Here is a 20,887-nt window from a genome sequence, read left to right as displayed (position 1 = left end):
ACCTGCAATGAGTATGTTTATTTTTGGTCCTTGTAGGTGTTAGTATTTCTTTTGTCCTTCCACAATAACCCAAGTCCTCTCCTTCCAGTCTTACCTTAGCCATTGAAATTCCTCCCACATTGCACCTACCTCCAAAAAACCTCTACATATCACCTGTCAAGTCCAGCACTTTTTAAATTTTTGTCCATTACATTTGGCCCGGCCTTTAGGTTTTAAATGCGTCATGGTGTCATTGTTTTTAGTGTTTTATTGTTTTGCTTGATGTTTTATTATTTGCTTATGAGTTTTACTGTTGTATTTTTATGCTGTTGTTTGTTGGTGGCCTTGGCCTTTGTAAGCCGCATCGAGTCCTTCGGGAGATTTTGCGGGGTATAAATAAAGTTAATAATAATAATAATTAGCTCGCTGGCTGAAGCCTAAGGGAGTGGGCCTGGTGAAGCCACTGCGTCCATTTTAGAAAAGGGAGCCAGGTGGAAGCCATTTTAGTTAGGTTTTCCTTGAGGAGGCGTGTTCAAGTTTTAGAGGGAAAATCAGGAGGCTAGGATTGGCTAGAAAGATGGGGGCGGAGCCTATGTGATCTAGAGGAAAAAAGTGTCCTTTTAAAACAGAGGCTTGAAGTCCCAGTTAGTCAGTTGGTGTTGTTAGAGAGCAGTTGAAGAGCTGGTGTTAGTCAGAGTGAGTTTGGGTTTAGAGAAGAAGATTGGGTTAGTCTTTCATGAGGTATTCAGAGAAGCTAGTAGATAGCTAGAATTCTGTTGTGGAGCAGGACCCAGTTAGTGGACTGTTCAATTCCTAGGGAAGTCTAGTTCAGAGTATTTTTGCCTAGATTCCTAAGGGGCAGTTTTGGGAGTTATTTTCAGAATTAATTTCATGAAGTAATTTTCTGTGGTGGAACTTTGAAGACTTGTAACCCAGAAGAGTTTAAGATTTTACTCTAACGCAACCACAAGTTTTTATGCCAGTATTTTCTGAAATAATTAAGCATTTGTACCTGCATTATTTCAAGCTTGTTCAATAAACATTCTTGTTCTTTTATTAACTTATACCAGCCTCAGTGTGTGTACCTTTGTGGTCAAAGTATTTCTAAAGTCAGCTTCACAGCAGCCACTAAGAGACTATAGTAGCACAGTATGTGTTACAGAACAAACTCACAATATTACCTCAGCCTGATTAATACTGGAATGGTGACAGCGGAATTCATTTGAAGAAGCATTTTAAGTCTCTCAGTTCTAGTGTTTCCCAGTTCCTACCTTTTAAAATACTAAGTGTATTTCCCCTTCTCTGCTCTAATCTCCCCTGATATTGGTATAATCCGTGGGATATATTTCAACAATTAAAATAAAGGGAAATTTAAATATACAGCTGTTTCAACAACCATACTCCCTCTTCCTTTTGATGGCTTTATATTTTTGGTGAACACGCGTTCATATTTTAGGAGGTGCCTGTGCATTATATGTATCTATTGGAGATGAGGGGAGTGTTAAGAGAAATCACAGAAACATCAGGTTATATCCATGTAGCCAGCCACAAAATAATTATATCCTCACTGAGACCTCCAGAAGACCTCAGTGGGCCTAAACAAATGTGATTATTTTGATTACCTAAACAAAGTTGGACTCTTCTACTATTCTCTCATTCTCATTCATTGTGAAAGGGGGCTTTCAGCAATTTGGCAATAGTTGAGAGAGTGGTAAACGACTCAGTATACCTGTGCATTCAGAAATTCAGTATAGTGTATGGCATACATAACTACTATAATATGCTGACTCAACACATACTCAGATTGACAGTAATTTCCCAGGCTTTCAGACAGATGAAGCTCTTAGCTATCAGCTGTGATCACATCCTTAAAACTGGAAATGCCAGAAACAGAATCTCAGACCTTCTGTATATGTCCACCACTGATTTATGATTCCTCTTTCTGGATCCGAGATTGGAAAGAGGTGAAATCAGAGCAATGAGTCATTTCAAAACCATCAACTTTCATTGTGGGCAAATCCTCAGAAGTCATAGATACTTCTAATTATTTCATGGTAGTATTCATCTCCCCAGAATTACCAGGTTTCAGGAGATTTTCTATTGTCACTAATGTGACCTAGTACACAAACTGCAAATGACTGAGAAAAAAATAGCTGGAAAACTATATTACTGCATCTCTCATTGTACTTGATGTATAGGTATTAGGGCTGGGCGGTTTCGTTTCATTAATTCGTAATTCGTTAATAATTCGTTAATTTTTTCAATTACAAAACGATAACGAACCATTCTGGAGCAATTTTTTTAAAAAACGAATTTTTAAACACATTTTGTAAATGCTTCGTATTTTGTTACTGTATTCGTTTCGTTATTGTTCTGAGGTCATTTCGTTATTATTTCCGCATGTCTGGGGCAAGTTTTTTGTTTAATTAGTGAAAAAAAAATTATAATATCACACCAACAGTCAACAACAGAGGGAGAGGGAAGCTTCAGAAGTTTTTGGAGGTTTTTTAGTGTATTTCGCGGTCGCGTCCGCCATTAACAAATCGATTCGTTATTGTTTCGGAAATCGATTCGTTAATGTTTTGTAATTTTTTCACATTTACGAAATTTCGTAAATATCGAACTTTTTTAAGGGAAAATTTTGTAATTATTTTAAATATCGAAACAAAAAAAAAACCCCAAATACAAATCGATTTTAGAAACAAATTTTTCCGTTGTTACCCAGGCCTAATAGGTATAAATCTCTGATGGTGTATAGGATGCATTGTTCATAGCTACATCTCTGCATCTTTTAATCTCAATATCATTATATTTCTCAATATTGCTCAATATTGCTCATCTACCTATCCCATTCATTTCTTGGACTCTGAAAATGTCTTATTCTTCCTGCATGGGAATGTATGCATATTTTTATGTATATATCTTCCTGATGGCCTCATATTTTGCATTGATTTTAGTACCAATTAAAGCATGCTCACAAACATTTGTTTTTCAAATATTTTAGAAAGATTTTTGAAAACTGTGCTTGGTTTTGTGCATTCAAAAATTCATCGAGCTGCACTAAGTCCTGTTGCAAGGACAAGAAAATGGAAAATGAATGTTTACACAGGGGAATGTTAATCCAAGCAATGCTTTTCCATCTCTGTTCTGTAGTCAGTGTACAACACGTTTTAACTTGATAAGACATAGCTGAATGGATATTACTTCTTTCTTTCATAATGGATTACACAGTTTCCTTTGTTAAAGGCCAGCTATTCTGCACCCAAAGCTTGGTTTATACTGAAATGATACATGTATATGTGTTGCTGTTTCATCAGATTAATGCCAAATTAAATTACCCTCCCTGTCTTTATATCAATGCATAAGAAGAATGGGAGTTAAGGCTAAGGGAAAATAGGTTTGCATGGAGGTTAATTTGTGTAAGGAAATACAATTTGTGACATAGCACAATGTCATTACTGCTAAGGGAGCATGTCTGTTAAGGCATCATCTTTAGCATCTAGTTTCCTGGTCTGCAGCCTTCCTCCTGTCACATGAGATACCCTTCTTCCTGAAACATGAGATACCCTTAATTCTGATCATAAACTCAAATGGGTCTTGTGGGCATTATTGAATCAACTGTGATATTTTCAGAAAGAAACACTGGAATTGTATATAGCCGTCCCCTGCCACGCATTGCTGTGGTCCACATGGGGGTTCTGTGTGGAAGGTTTCGTCCAATTCTATCGCTGGTGGGGTTCAGAATGCTCTGTGATTGTAGGTGAATTATAAATCGCAGCAACTACAACTCCCAAATGTCAATATTATCTTTTCCCAAACTCCACCAGTGTTCACATTTGGGCATATTGAGTATTTGTGTAGAGTTTGGTCTAGATCCATCATTGTTTGAGTCCACAGTGATCTCTGGATGTAGGTGAACTACAACTCCAAAACCAAAAGACACTGCCCACCAAACCCTTCCAGTATTTTCTGTTGGTCATGGGAGAACTGTGTGCCAAGTTTGGCTCAATTTCATCGTTGGTGGGGTTCAGAATTCTCTTTGATTGTAGGTGAACTATAAATCCCAGCAACTACAGCTCCCAAATGACAAAATCATATTTTTTTTTGAGTGAATGACATACATTGGGTTGTTAGGTATATATGCTGTCCAAATTTGGTGTCAATTCTTTTATATATATATATATATATATATATATATATATATATATATATTACAGTGTTTGTACAAAGAAGGTCTCTCATTCATGGGGTCACCAGAAGTCAAAATCAACTTGATGGCAATTAGCCACAATAATGCCATATTTGTCTGAGGAATTAATTCAAAAACTTTTCCTTACTAGGCAGCAGCTGACAAAGCTTCATTACTATTAGGAATCTGTTGACATTTCTTCTTGCAGGAAAAGCTTCCATCCACCTTTTTCTTCTGTCATAGTCTCTCTAGCATTATAAAATGCAGCATTAACCTTTCTATTGCAGTAAGGTGCGACACAGAAGATATATTTTACAAGAGAATATGTTGCTCATTAAATAAATAGTAGATGTGATATAAAAATGAGCCTTAAAAATTAATCAAGTAAATTACAACTACTGAGGGATTAATAACACAGGACAATTACATTTCTACACACTTGGTCCTTTTCTTTAGTAGTGACATTCTAAACAGGTATCTGAAATACTTTTGGCATATCTATTCTTATCCACAGAATAACAATGTGTTTGAGTAAACTCATTTATTCAGCATCAACTGGGACTAGGCAAAGAAAAGAATAATAAAATCTTTGAAAGACAGTGTTCCAAGGATTACCTAATCCAATATTCTGTAAATTCAGAAACCACTATTTGAGCATGCATGCCAGATAATCACACAACCTTTGTGTGATTATCTCCCATGAAGAAGGATCTATTACCTTCCACTGTTCCACTGTTAAACCGTTTTTACATCAGGATGCTCTTCCCAATTTTTAGTTAGAATATGTTTCTTATCATTTGAATCCATTAACTTGGGTCTTATTTTCTGGAGAAAGAGAAAACAACCACACTCCTATGTCCAAATAGCAGCCTTTGAAATGTTTGAAGATATCATATCTCAGTCTTCTCTGCTAGTAGCTAAAGAAGTCCAGATCCCTGAAGTGTTCCTTATGGGATTTATTTCTCAACTAGGCTGCCCTCTTTTGGACAAGACCCTGTTTCTTAATATACATTTGAAGACAGTATGTTCAGATGAGAGAGAGATCACGAGTGTGCATTGTAACTTATATAGTCTATTCTTTTCTCTTTTTGTGACAAATAACTGAACTATATTTAAAATGTTGGCTAAAATTAAACAAGGCTATTCTATTGATGGAAATGAAGAATCAGGACACTGGTATCCCTCATTCAAAACCCTTTTCTCAAGCAGCTAGATGTCAGATACTAATACAGCCCAGCTGTACTAGCAAATGCCTCCTAGGATCATGCTGGATTTAGTTCAATGCATTAGGAGCCCCCGGTGGCACAATGGGTTCAACCCTTGTGCTGGCAGGACTGAAGACTGACAGATCACAGGTTCGAATCTAAGGAGAGCATGGATGAGCTCCCTCTGTCAGCTCCGGCTCCCCATGCGGGGATATGGGAGAAGCCTCCTACAAAGATGGTAAAACATCACAATATCTGGGTGTCGCCTGGGCAATGTCCTTGCGGACATCCAATTCTCTCACCCCAGAAGCAACTTGCAGTTTCTCAAGTTGTTCCTGACATGACAAAAAAATCAACATATTGATTAGATTTGGTCTTATATAGGTTTTTATCATAGTAACTGAAATCAAGTAAAGTTGGTTGCCATGACCAGCTTCAGTCCCATCCTGCTTCTTGGCAGAGGGTTAGACTGGATGGCCCATGAGGTTTCTTCCAACTCTAAGATTATATGATTCTATGCTGTCTGTGAGCCAATTAAAATCCAATTAATTGAAAAAAATGTGCACTGATAAACCCAGTTTGTATCCACATTCTCTTCCCCTGGGATCTTCTGCTACTATTAGCTTCACAAAAGTAGAATAAAGAAATCCTAATGGGTGTCCAGTAAAGTTAATACCATATTATTATCAGCCTTGTGAAACAGAAATCATAAAAATGTCCTAATTGTTGGTTTTACTGGACTAATAAAGATCAATGAGCACTTTAGCATGGGTTGAGGTTTTTTTAGAAAAATATATCCATTGAATAATTCACTCATCTCATTTCTATAAGATAAATGTTATGTAATTCACAAATTTTACCATATGGTACAAATGCCCTCAGTTATTTTGTCATTCATATAAAAGCAATCCTGTCCTCTCAGTTAAATAATTTTAAAATATGTACAATTTGCAAAAACGTTGTCCATGCCTTGCTGTGTCTACGTTTTAGTAAGTAATCATTTCCAAGTGGATAATAATGATGCATTATTTCTTTATATAAAATCCATCAACAAAATGTATAAATATCCATAGTCACAACCCTAGCAGCAATTTATTAAAATGTCAAAGAAATTGCCTTTTCATTTTTCATGTTATCATACTACAGATTTTTCAGATGGATTGCCTTTGTGTGTACAATTGTCTTGTTCAAAAATGGGCTATTGCAAAAGAACAATAGAAAGTATGGATCAGATATGTTAAAAGATTAAAAAGCAAATTTCAAAGACCATGTTACAGATGCTTAAAAATAGCTTGGGTATAATCACAAATTCCTTAGTTAATAATATTCACTTTTTAACACAGTTTATATGTTTCCCAATCCAATTGGTGTATATTGTACAGGGAATTGGGGTTTGATCCATTTTTAGTCGTTTAATCATCAGATCTACTTTCATTTGGTTAATAATACATATTTTAAATCCCCAAATACATATTTATAATCTAGCTCAATAATTCCTGCTTTTCAGCTGTGCATGTGTGACGTCATGCACTTTTCATAGCAAAGTCCTGAGTTTTGTAGATATTGTTAATGATAATTTTTACAAGTATCCTTTTCAGTTCTGAAGTAAACATGATGGCATGCTGACAAAACTCTGAGTGTTGGTTTCCTATTTATCAATCAATTTAAAACATTTAAACTCACTCTTCAGTACCATAAAAGCTTCCATGCCACTTTACCAAAAGTATGCTCTTCCTGCAAACATGGTACAAAATTTAAAACAACTGGGGGGTGAGAGAGCTGAATAACCAGGTATTAGTTTTACAAGATTACCATAGTTTCCATAGATGAATTTGATACTTGCTGTGGACTTTTTATGGTACAAAAATGAGCCCTGGCAATATTCTAAATAACAGCAAGAATAGCAACCATCACCATCATATTCTGCAGTGGACAAAAATACAAAATGTTTACTCACACATAGTGCATTGCATTGACAATGCCCAGAAACCTCCAAGCACAAAGCTCTTTCTGTGAAGAGGAGATCAATAGCTTGTGAACTCCAGAAGTGCTTGAGGATTTTGCTTTTTGTGAATCCCAGTTTGAACTGCCTTGATCTGTATTCCCAGTTTCATGTGAGGTTTGGAACATAGCTCTCCACTAACCTGAATATTCTTAATTCAAAAGTTTTGTGCTGTAAACCTGAACCTGACCCTAATTCCACACTAGGGGAAAGATCAGTCTTGGTCAAGGTTGAAAAGTCACAGCCTCCAGCAAGGAGCGGTTTGGGGAGTTGGAGCAGTTGAAAGAGAGAATTATGTTGACAAAATAAATAAATAAACAAACAGAGTTCCACTCATAGAATAATATACAGCTCAGAAAATTCACCTTGCACAGCAGAATGTGGTACATAGGTTGGGTATTTAAGACAATGCTATCAGCCTAGAAACAAATTTATAAATTACAAAGTGTCTCAATATGTCAAGACTTCCAATTATTAAAAAGGTCAACTAGTGCAACAACATTTTGGAGGTTTTGCCTCCGCCTGAGAGCAGCAATATTATCAGAAGAGCAATAATAGAAAACGCTGCACAAAAATACATTTTTCTGCAAAAATTAATTAATGTGTAGTATTATTCTACCAACATTAAACATAATTTTAATGCACAAAAATCTGAGTTAATCTCATTCAATATGAATCCTGTTTTTATTTTCACATGAAAGAATGAAATATGCAAAATTTTCATCCTTTGATTGTGTGTTTGTATGTTTGTATATAAGCAGATTGAAGACTATACACACAAAGATTAAAATCAGAGAACAATTTCTACTAGTGGAATTGGGCATTTCCCAAAATCCACTCAAGACAAAGATAACGAACACATGCTTTTGAAGACTTTCCTAAAGGCCTGCTAACATATCACGATGTAGTGACATTTTCTACTTCATAGAGCCACTGATGGAAAACCTCTCCTCTGACGGATTTCCTTTTGGGGGGGGGGGGCTGAATTTTTTTCAGGGGGGGTTTCGGGGGAGGGCTGAGTTTCGGGGGGGGGACTGAGTCTGAGTGAAAGAGGGTCTACCCTAGCAAACCTTTTGTATCATTACCCCAATACCCCCATGCATATGGGATATATTGAGTATGGTGATCAGATCATGATATGAATAAACATAACAGTTTAAGTAATGCACCAGTAAGGCCTTTTCGTGAACCACCATGAGAATTTCGGGGGGGGGGGGCTGAAGCCCCCGAGCCCCCCCCCCCCCCAGCTACATGCCTGACCATAACTGTTAAGAAAAGAACCAATGGAACCTTCTAGATTATCTTCAAAAGCAGCCTCAATTTAATGGGTGAATGGGTGTACTGTGGTAGTCCAGCCAGGACATCACTTCAACATGGATATTGGAGCTACTGGTTTTGCTCCAAATTATAAATAATTTCACCATATGATCCCTTTCAAACAAAGCTGAGCAAGACAAGCAATATAATTTGTTGCAACATTGTCAGGGATTTATTAAAGAATCAGTGGGCAGAAGAATATATAATAGTCAGGCCTATCACCTCAATTTAAATCTAGAAGAATTACTGAAGGAGAAGTAATGCACATCACATGGCCTGCTAGATTATGCATGCTACGCTGTTTTTCTCAGCATTGTTCCACTGATACCTCTTCATCAGATGGCTTTTTATAGTAAGAAATATAAAAAGGGAGATATTCCTATTATTAGTAGCAATTCAAACATAGGGGTAAAGGGGAGCTGGGACATTTCTGGCACAGTCCTTTGTGAAGACTGGAGAAAATTCTCTTTGAAATGTAGAAGAGATTTTTAATCAAGATAGCTTTTTCAGAGGTGCTTCAGAATAGGTTCTTCATGGCTTGTTAGGCAGAACAGAAAGACATCTGCTATCTTTAAAATGATGTATGCCTGATTGAGATTCACAGTACTGTCTATAGCTAAGCTAGTAAAAACTTCTAATGTTTTCTGTAGAGGCCAAACTTTGTATAGTGTACATCTGGGGTCCCACCAGGACAGCTATGAGGAACACATCACCAGTATGGATTTCACAGAGATCTTCTGGCGTATCTGGAGAAAGCACAAATAATTTATGCCATTGTTTTATACTGCCATTTATGTTTCTGTCAGTGGCAAGGACTGAAAAAAATTGAACATCAAACTTCACCATCACTGAGCAGTCACAATTACTTTCCTTCCCAATGTCATCAGTGGGAAAGGAAAAGAAAGGGCAAATTCCCAGCACCCAAGTTGTTCCCATTACAACCTAAGAAGTCTATTATATGTTACAGATTGTTTCCCATTTATGATGTATAGGATTTCTTTGCTACTAAATAGTTTTTAAAGTATTTTTATTACATCTCCCAGTCAGCATGCCCAGTGGCCATCCCAAAAAAATTAACTTGCCTGTACTTTGGTAACCAATACCTACCATTTTTAAAATACATGTTTTGTTTTACATTTTCCATACATTGTGACAATATTCTAAGGTTTAGGACCACTTGTATTGCCTTTTTGTTTTGAAAAACAACAAAAGGATTGGATTCATTTACATCTTCATTTTAGTAATGTGTATCTTCCAGGAGCTCTATTATAGAGAGCCAAGAATACTCAGTCATACAACATACTCATTATTAAAGAGACAGATGACCAGAAAATTAAATTTCCTATTCCCACTGGAGTTTCTCCAATGTTAAATGAAAACATCTGCAACAGATCTGTTTTATTCGCTTTTAAGTAACTACGATCTGGCTTTGATCAATTCTAATCATGTGCATTCATTTGGGGAGGGGGGAGGGAAGCCTTGCATTAGAAATAGGACCTGTGGGCACAATTCAGCCAAAGACCTGGAAAACATTACTATCTATTGTGGTAAAGTATGATGAACCTGATTTGGGTGTATTTTGAGTTTCTTCCTCCTGCAAGTAGGAATAAGCTTCATTTGGTATACATATTTATAAGAATGTATCAAGATTCCTATTTCTGTTTTAATGAAATGGACAGAATTTAAGATCTTTATTGTTGTTGTTAAGCATATGACATAATAACATTATGTTACTGCCTTAGTTTTCCTTCTTGTAAAAACCCTACAAGGAAAAAGTTAGAATTAACTCTTTCTGAAATATGTGGAAAGTTTAATTTTTACATGCAGGGAATAATTTACCCAGGGATGCCTGCCAATTCACAAACCTAAGGGCAATGCATCCATTCTTGACTTTACTACTACCACTCCAATGTCTGAATGTGGACTGTGAAAATGGGAGAGAGTTTTGTTTTAGCACACTTAAAAGAATAATTTACCAATATTGATAAATGTCTTCATATTCAGGATGGAAAGTAACTGAGATTCTAACAAATCTATGAATACAATGAAAAGATGAATTTTTCATATCCATCAAAAGTTCAGTAAACTATATATAATATACATAACCTTACATATAACTGATAGGAAAAAGTGATGCTGTTACACAATTATTTAGCCAAAAAGGTAATGCACCAAATCTATGGAAAATGTAAATTCTAGAAAAGTTCTGTCCAACCAGTCACATTATGAAAATATTTGATAAATGTCTCCAGATGCATAAAAATGAAAACATACTAATATATGTTAGTATATCTAATAAATCAGTAGAGAGTTAATTAATTGTTTCACATCCTAGTCTCCAGGGCAGCAGAAAACAAGCCTGCTCCCTCCTCCCTTTGATTTCTCCTCACATATTTATACATGACCATCATGTTTTCTCTCAGCCTTCTCTTCTGCAGGCTAAACATACCCAGCTCTTTAAGCCGCTCCTGATAGCGCTTGTTCTCCAGACCCTCAATTATTTTAGTCTCCCTCCTCTGGACACATTCCAGCTTATCAGCATCTCCCTTCAATTGTGGTGTGCAGAACTGGACACAGTATTCCACGTGTGATCTGACCAAGCAGAATAGAGGGGTAGCATGTTCTAGACACTATACTCCTTTTTATGCAGGCCAAAATCCCATTTGGGGGGGGGGGGGGGGTTGCTGCTGCATCACATTGTTGGCTCATGTTTAACTTGTTATCTATGAGGACTCCAAGATCTTTTTCACACGTATTGCTGTCAAGTCAGGCGTCCCCCATTCTGTATCTTTGCATTTCAGTTTTTGTATTTAAGTGGAGTATCTTGCATTAGTCACTGTTGAACTTCATTTTGTTAGTTTTGGCGTATCTCTTTAATCTATTAAGATCATTTTGAATTCTTATCCTGTCTTCTGGAGTATTAGCTATCCCCTCCAATTTGGTGTCGCCTGCAAAGTTGATGATCATGTTTTCTAACCCTTCATCTAAGTCATTAATAAAGATGTTGAACAGGACCAGGCCCAGGACAGAACCCTGCAGCACTCCATTTATGACTTCTTTCCAGGATGAAGAGGAAACACCTTTGGGTTCGTTTGCTCAACCTAACCATAGTTTTGCCAACCCACGTTTGACTAATTTGTTTGCTAGAAGGTCATAGGGGACCTTGTTGAAGACCTTACTAAAATCCAGATATGCTACATCCATATCTGGATTTCAGTAAGGTCTGAAATCCAGATATGGATGTAACATATCTGGATGTTCCCTGCATCTACCCAGCTTGTAACTATAGAAGAAAGAGATCAGATAAGTCTGGCAGGACTTGTTTTCGATAACTTTGTGCTGCCTAATAGAGATGACTACATTCCTTTCTAAGTGTTTGCAGGCCACTTCCTTAATGATCTTTTCCAGAATCTTACTAGTATTGATGGGAGACTAACCGGACAGTAATTGTTTGGGTTGTCCTTTTTTCCCTTCTTGAAGACAGGGACCACATTTTCCCTCCTCCAATCTGCTGGGACTTCTCCCTTTCTCCAAGAAATCTCAAAGATGATTGCCTGTTGTTCTGAAATGACTTCTGCTAGTTCCTTCCAAAATTGAAATAATATATCCCGAATTAAGTTGCTGTGCTGCCATATCAATGACAACTGAAAGGTTGAAACAAAAAAAATGAAATAAAGGGGAATATTACAATCCTTCAGATAAAAACTAGGAGGACTTAAGACACTGAACCCAGAATTTAAATAACTAATCTACAAGCTGGCAAAATTGCATACATAAGAAACATTTTTATTAACTTCTTAATAGGAAAAAAAGTTTTATATTGACCCAAGTAAACAATGATTTTTGACATTATATACAGAAGCAGAAAAAAAGCTATGGCACACTATGTTTGAAATGTAAATTACATGGCAACCTACACAATGTCATATAAGAACCATTTTACATAAGTGTGGAGAAAGAGGCAAAAATGCCATTACAGAAGTCCCAGAAATAAGAAATTGATACCTGCTGGAGAGAAATCTAGTCTAGACTGGTGACTCATAATGAGAAATTCTGCAAAGCTCCCTGGATAGGTAGTAGATGAAATAGTAGCACTGAGAGGAAATGGAAGATGTGCCAGGAAAAAAAAGTGGTTTGTAAAGCTGCTCAAATGATACAACCTTGAAAAGTTTCTGGAAGTTTTAAAAAAGAAAATTATTTGTAAAAGTGCACCTATGAAACCAGTAGTATCCTTTAGTGTCATCCTGTGTCATGTTCTGAGCTTGGAATAATGGGAATTCTAGCTCAATGTATTTAGAAGATTTGGGAAAGGCTTATCTAATTTTTTTACTTTGTTCTTTATGTTATTTGATCACATATATACTACCACCAGCTGCATGCATATTATTGCTTTAAAGTATATAATTATTTGGGGGCGGTAATAGAAAAGATATGCAACCAGTGTATATGGCTGTAAACTAGGCCTGGGCGGTTTCGTTCGTTAATTTTGTAATTCGTTAAATATTCGTTATTTTTAGCAATTACAAAACGATTACAAAACATATTTTCAAACCCGGAAGTGTTTTTAAATATCGAAACGGCATCCTCCATCTTTTTTATGGGCTTCTGCCCGTTTCGGAAATGACGTTTTAGGGATGGAGGATGCTGGGTGCACTGGGAGCCAATCCTGTGCTCCCAAGCACCGTGGCTGATTGTGATTGGGCGGGCTGCCCTTTAAAAGCGGCTCCGCGTGGCCGCATTGCTCATTGCTGGGGAAGGCGAGGAGACGGGAGGTTCGGGAGGGAGGCTTGGCTTGCATTCATTCATTGCTTGCATTCATTCATTCCCTGGGCTGGGAGCAGCGGGGAGGCTTTGCCGTTCGCTCCACAACAGGGCAAGCATTTTTAAATATTTCTGAAAAATATCTTTCTTTTATTCTTAAAAAAATTCAAAAAATATTCTAAAAAAAGAAAAGACCCTTGTGTGCCTGTGTGTGGGTTTGTCCCTGTCCTGTGGCTGTGTTCTCTCCACAACAGGGCAAGCATTGTTAATTTTCCATTTTTAAATATTTTTGATAAATATTTCTTTTTTAACGAATCGATTTGTTGCCACCTTAACGAATCGACCCCCGTCTTCATAACAAAGTTTCAGAGGTGATTTGCGCATGCGCGGGGGGTCCGCCATCTTAACGAATCGATTCGTTAATATTAACGAAATTTCGTAAATACTGAACTTTTTTAAAGGAAAGTTTTGTAATTATTTTAAATATCAAAACGCAAAACCCCCCCAAATACAAATCAATTTTAGAAACAATTTTTTGCGTTGTTACCCAGGCCTACTGTAAACATGTACATATTTAATACAAGTTATATTAAACTCAAAATGGATATGTTTGGGGTTGTTCTCTGTAACTAAATTGGTTTTGTTTCATTTGGGGGTCACTTTCTGCTTATTTTAACAAATGCTACAACAGGTTGAGAATTGGTAGAGGCAGAATGAGGACAAGTATTCTTGTCAAAGGATATAAAAGGCAGCTTTTATATCCTTTGACAAGAATACTTGAGAAATTATTATTATATTATATTTATTTAAACCCCGGTTTTTCACCCCCTAAGGGGATTCAAATACTAATCCACTTCCCCTGAGGCTGTTTTTGTAGCCCTTGGGCCACTCTTCTTGAGGTCCATTGAAGACAGAATTGTCATTCCAAATGCCTCTTTTATAATGGTCACATGCCTACTCTCTCACTGTTTAATATAAAAAAAAACCAAAAGGGGATTTCTGGCTACTTCCAGGATTTGGTTTTTTGCTTGATATTTTCAGCAGTCCACATGGTCTCCAGTGAATCCAAGGGAAGGATATGTGGTCTCCTGACCAGCTTCAGTTGCCCACCCAGATGTACAAGTACCTGGAGTACTATTTTGAATAACTAGGTAATGCATACAAATTTTAATTTGAAATACATATTTCTATAGGTAAGGGTGCCTTAAAATTCTTAGTGTTGCTGCTGTATATGCTTTGTTTCTAGCTGTTGTGAATCAACTGTATTAGACTGCATATTTGTAACCAGGTTCAAAATGTGTAACCTAAATTCTTAATGGTAAAATCAATATGACTATCCTGTCCCACTGATTTCAATAAAACCTGAGGTCATCTTACTTTGCCTGCATCCAATACGATGAACAGGCGCATCCTAGGGAGTCCAGCTCTTTTTCACAATTCATTTGCTCCAAATCAGTACCATTTTCACACCACAATGCACATACCTTTTAACCTATAAAATGAAATAATGATAACCATCCTTCATAACAGGGAATATGAAGTTATCTGCCAGCACCTAGAAGAGAACTCTAATAGGGCTTTGCTTGAGCTAAAGGACTTTTAACATGGGCACAAACCCTGAGTTTGACTAGAAGTTGCTCTTAGATATCAAAAATTGCCTAACTAATTTTAGCCCACATTAGGGAAATTCAGGAATACTCTGATTTTACCTGGGCTAGTTCTGATTTGGAACCATCCCAGTTCACACACACCAGTATGGCTATCCCCCTTTTCCTGCCCAGTACTTCAGGTCAGCCCCGGATTTTGTGGTCCACATAGATAGACCTTTGGCATTTTCACTTGGGCTGAGAAATATGTTTACATTCCTTCAAGATTTTCACACATATATGAGTAGTGACTGGGTGACAGAGGAGTTTTTCCTCAGCAGCACACTTATAGGTGATTCTAGTCATATAGCAGTGTATTTTTGAACCCACCTTGTATTTAAAAACCCAGCAGCTTTTGAAATGAACCATTTATGATTGATCTGGATCAATGCAGTATCCTGCATTTCCGGACTGTCTTTCAGAATGTGACTATAGAAATATTTATGATAAACATATTTCTACTTCTAAATATGTTTACTTCTATTTACCATGACCTCGCTGCATCCAAACTTCCAACAATCCAACAGTTTGCACACCTGATCTTCCAAGCTGCCATAGTTCAAAGCAACCAAGGTTTGTTTCCTTTTAAACTGGGTATTGTGACCATTACTATTGGATGATGGGGAGGGGTGGGAATTAAAATCATGTAACTCATTATAAGAAAAAGCCACCAAAAATGTCTTCCATTTTAAAAATAAGCCCTGTGGCATTCTTATCATACCCTAAAGGTAAATATCACCAAACAATTTCCCCACCCTGAATTTTCTTTGTAGATATATGACAGTCACTCAAACATACAGGTACTTGCAATTAAAAGCAAAGCTAGAGGCATCCATCATTCCTTAATATGGGGAGGAGGAACTCTGAATTACACTGCCTCTGAAGCAATTATGTGTTGCTTATCAGTAATTCTGATCAGCTAAAAAAGCTTTTCATGTACTAAAACAAAGTGATGATAGAAAAAACTGGTTTCTTCAGTTCTTCTAAAAGAAGAAAACCGAATTCATAATATCTTTAATTGTTTGCCTTCTATGTGATTGGTGGGTTATAATGCTCTTTTTTATTTCTGTATCTTTGTCTCTGTGTGTAAAATTTCCCTTTTTTGGATGGGCATTGCCAGAATATATAAAATAGTATGGCTAATGTCTGTGCTAGATGGTGAATAGTTTGAGTTATCATCAGAAAGAGTAAATCCTCCATTCTATGGTGTTTTCCAGCCTATGGTATCTTTTGTTTCCATTGGCACTCATATACCTGAAAGAAATTGTTAATATCTATGATGTCACAAGGATTTATTTTCACAATCAGGTAGTTTATCATTCTGATTATTTTATCCTGCTTTATTACATTTCACTTATTTTTGCCCCCTTTTCCAATTGGTGTAAGCTGCATTAACCAATCTGAATATCTTGCACTTCTTTGTGGATTGACAACACCTATGACCTTGTCACGTGGTAGCCAAGAACGTTGCGCATGGTTGGGGGAATGGGGAACCCGGCACCCCACACCTTGCATTGCTTGGCTTCATCTGAGGTTAATCCCATGAGGGAAGCATGGAGCACACAGCTTCCCCCCATTAATTCTATGGCAAACCTCCTGTGTTTCCGTGGCACCAGCATGTGCTGGATCTGCCAGCTCATGCCGTCAAAAAGTGTCCTTTGTGATGAGGTCGCTAGTGTTCAATACTAACTGACTCCCTTGTTTCTCAAAAAGGTTTAGGAATCAGCACATGAACTGAACACAGAGCAAACTGTTCATTTGTATGATGCCAACCTAATTTATTATCACTCTAAATTAAAAAGAAACCATTGTTTTTTCATTAGTTTGTTTAAACCTCACCCTTCAAATGAAAGACTGCTTTGTGGCTTACAATGGTTAATTTGTTTGCACATAGATATATCAGGTTCACAAAAGGACAAAATGGGAGTGAGTAACTGTGATCCATCGGACATATTTGATTTCTTATAATGCCTCACTACTGGCTAGGCCGTATAACTTAGTAAAAAAACACATCCATGCATAGCTGTATACATGTGGGACAAATTATTGACCAAGGTAAAATAAACAGCACAGCCCCCATATTCATGGGGGATATATTCAAAGAACCCTTGTGGATATCTGAAACTGTGGAAAATAAAAGAAAATCCTATATTTTGACTATACTTGATCTGGAAGCACACCAGAGCAACAGTGGAGGGTTTAGAAGGACCCACAAAATTTCAAGGAGGGATAAGTTTTGAAGCTTGGGTAAGTGAGAGTGCGGATATCAAATCCATGGATAAGGGGGTTGAATATTTTGTGTTCTGTTGACAGTTGGAGAAGCAATGTTGTGTGTTGCAGTTGCACATGCAATAATGCATTGTGATTGCATAGTGTGGTTTTACATTGCCCATTGCAGTTGAGCATTGCATATTCTTATTGTGATTGTGTATTTTACACTGTAATCGTATAGTGTGCATTGCACATCATTCATTACACACTGTTCATTGCTGAGTGCACAGCATAAGCCAGAAACTGACATGTGTTGTGCAGTGTTGTTATTCTCCACACATAGTGCTAACATAGCATAGATCTCATACAAATGTTGGATTGCCACCTAGGGGTGATAGAATTTCTAGGCCAGATTTACCTGGAGAAACACCTTTAGTCTCCTTGCTTTAAATAAAACTTCTGCCACAGCTGACAGCTGCTGCTTATTGTTCTGTGCTATATATTCTGTGGATTCATGGTCTGAGTTGCTTTATAGTGTTTACCCAGTTATTTCAGTTTTTCATGTTTTACATTTTCAAACTGTTATTTCTGTGAGTGCTATGAGAGTGATTTTCAGACCCAAATGGCACTATGAAAATATTGATTTTTTAAAAGAAAACCAAGCTTAGCAGAATATTTAGCATACTTCTGCTCAATACACTTTTAAAATGAGCTTCCTGTGTCGGTGAGCCTTTATCTGTTTTTATTCATTATTTTCCTGCTGTTATTTGGGAATTTTCCTGCATTTTATTATTGGTGTTTACTTTTCATTACCTTTCATGAGTGGTGTCTAGAAGACCAGAACATAAACTACAGTACAGTACAATAAAATAAAGAGGTGATATCGGTGCTAATTTATGGTGTGTGAGTGTGTGTGTGCCTTCAAGTTGTCTGTTGATTTATAGACACCCCACTAATTTCATAGAGCTTTCTTAGGCAAGGGATACTCAGAAGTGGTCTTGCAAGATCCTTCCTTCAAAATATATCCTACATCACCTGGTATTTATTGGTGGTCTTCCATCCAAGTATTAACCAGGGCTGACTCTGCTTAATTTCCAAGATCAATCAGGGTCAGGTGCCTTTGGAGCATTTAGGTCACCCTAATCATGAAAGAGGCATACAAAACTAATAGAGTTCTGTAATATTATATAACTTGTGGAGTGAGTGACTATGGATATTTTTTTTTCTTTTTCAAGAAAAGTAAAAATCTTGACAATCCACTGAGGCTGAATGGTAGGAGATTCAGGATGGATAAAAGGAATAATTTGACTATAATCTTTGCTATTCCAAGATGTGGCAATAGATGTCCATTTGACCTGATTTTAAAAGCCATTAGAGAAATGCATGTGGAATAAAGACGACCATAGTAACTAGTCATGATGGTTATATATTACCTGCCAAATTAGCTGGAGCGGGTCTTTGAATATCAGTTGCTAAGGAACATGAACAGGAGGGCACTTTTGAACTCATGATCTAGTTGTGGACTTCCTATGGGCATCTGGCTAGCCATTGCGTGAACGGAATGCTGGACAAGATAGTTCTTTAATCTGATTTGATGGGCTAATTGTTATGTTCTTATGCGAGGAGGACTTAACAAAAGGCTGTGACCCTATATGAACATTATCTAGAGAATGATTTGTCTATAGATCACAGATGATCCGCAACTGGCAAGATTGTGCTTTACATTGGTTCTTGTGTTTTCAAGCAATTAATCAATTAACCTATCTGATCAGTTGGATCTGGATCACTGAACAGATTCAGGCCATGTTAGAAAAATAAAGCCTGAATACACTTGGTTTTAAAAAGGCAGCTTAATATATTTTCCCACTTTTAGGGAGTTCAAGCGATGTTATCACAACATGACACCTGAGAGGAGTGCTGCTACTGTTTTCTCAGGGTCACTTTCCCCCTTTCTATTGCTTTTATTCATATCATGGTGTTTGTCAGCCTCACCTTGCCAGAGCAGTGTGACAAATTAATTTTACTTTTTTCAGCTCTGTTCAGCTCACAGTCCTCCCAACTAAACACAGATCACTAACTCCCCATTGAGAGAACATAGAAACTACCCTGCTTTTACTGACTGCCGAGAAGGAATGGGAAAATCTGTTAGCATCGCTGTCTCCTAGATTCAAAAACAATATGATGAAATTAGCAAAAACAAGCTGAGGCAACATTTCTCTCCAATGTGCACTGTACACATTTGTTAGGATATTTTGTGAGGATATCTAGGTAAAAGTAAAGGTTTTCCCCTGACATTAAGTCTAGTCGTATCTAATTTCTAAGCTGAAAAGCCGGCCCTGTCCATAGGCATCTCCAAGGTCATGTGACTGGCATGACTGCATGGAGCACCATTACCTTCCCGCCGGAGCGGTACCTATTGATCTATTCACATTTGCATGTTTTTAAACTGCTAGGTTGGCAGAAGCTGGGGCTAACAGCAGGAGCTCATGCCGCTCCCAAAATTCAAACCTGTGACCTTTCGGTCAGCAAGTTCAGCAGCTCAGCGCTTTAACCCACTGTGCCATTGGGGGCTCTTGTGAGAATATCTACTCCATACCTATTCAGTAGAAAGAGCCAAGATGCCAAAGTTAACTGGGTCCACTTTATTTAGCTATGTATAAGGATTTGCAGAAGTGAGGCTGGCTTCAAGGTGGTTAAACTGCATTATATGACAGTGTTGATGTCGTCTGCGATTCCATCTGGTCCTGATTCTTTAAAAGGGTGTGTGCCATAGCCTGGCACCAAACATTATTCCTTTGGTGATGGCTGGGCTCTGCCATAAAGATCCCTGTGGGTATATACTATTGTTTCCAGGTGAAACCCCCCTGCATTTGTTTACACAGCTTTCATTTAAAGACAACACTGCAGGAATTAGCCCCTTAGCTTTCATGTTGAACTAGTGCAGCCACCCACCTCCACCTACCCATCCACAAATCCCCATTAAACCCATTATAACTATGAAGTTATGGTGCTTTTATTTAAATTTCACACTTGTGTCTTTGTCTTATGGAACTCTGACATTTGTAGTTTATGAAGGGACATTTAATATTCCCATCAAAGGAGCATCACCAGTGCCTCCGACCACACTACAAAGTCAGGATTCCTGAAACTGAGACAATGGCAGTTAAAGGAGCATAATTGTGCTATAATTGTGCAGTGTGAAATGCAATACAAATATCCCTGGCACAGGGGCACACAGGATAACTCTCTATTTAAGCTTCTCCTGCAGTTGAATACACACACACACACACATACACGCACGGTCATATATATACATACACACACACACACACACACACACATAAATATATACACACAGAGTCTCGCTTATCCAACATAAATGGGCCAGCAGAACGTTAGTTAAGCAAAAATGTTAGATAATAAGGAGGGATTAAGGAAAAGGCTATTACATGCCAAATTACAAATTAAGCACCAAAACAACATGTTTGACAACAAATCAACAGAAAAAGCAATTCAATACGTTATGTAGTAATTACTGTATTTACGAATTTAGCACCAAAACATTGCAATGTATTGA

The 20,887-nt window shown here is 37.4% G+C and overlaps 1 protein-coding gene across 3 annotated transcripts in view; it reads left to right on the top strand.

Moving 5' to 3' along the window:
- ZNF804A (zinc finger protein 804A) overlaps window positions 1–20,887 on the top strand; it is a 263,923-nt gene that overhangs the window by 133,451 nt on the left and 109,585 nt on the right. The window contains exon 1 of one of the 3 annotated variants that reach the window (XM_060780229.2): window positions 14,533–14,604. The exons of the other annotated variants lie outside the window; for them this stretch is intronic. The gene's annotated coding sequence lies outside the window, so the exon portion shown is untranslated. Of the gene's footprint in view, window positions 1–14,532; window positions 14,605–20,887 lie in introns of those variants that run through there. 3 annotated transcript variants of the gene reach the window in all.

This window comes from Anolis sagrei, chromosome 1, assembly GCF_037176765.1.
Source record: "Anolis sagrei isolate rAnoSag1 chromosome 1, rAnoSag1.mat, whole genome shotgun sequence".
Classification (NCBI taxonomy): Eukaryota; Metazoa; Chordata; class Lepidosauria; order Squamata; family Dactyloidae; genus Anolis; species Anolis sagrei.
Note: the sequence above shows the minus strand (reverse complement) of the source record. Positions and strands in the feature narration are given on the sequence as shown.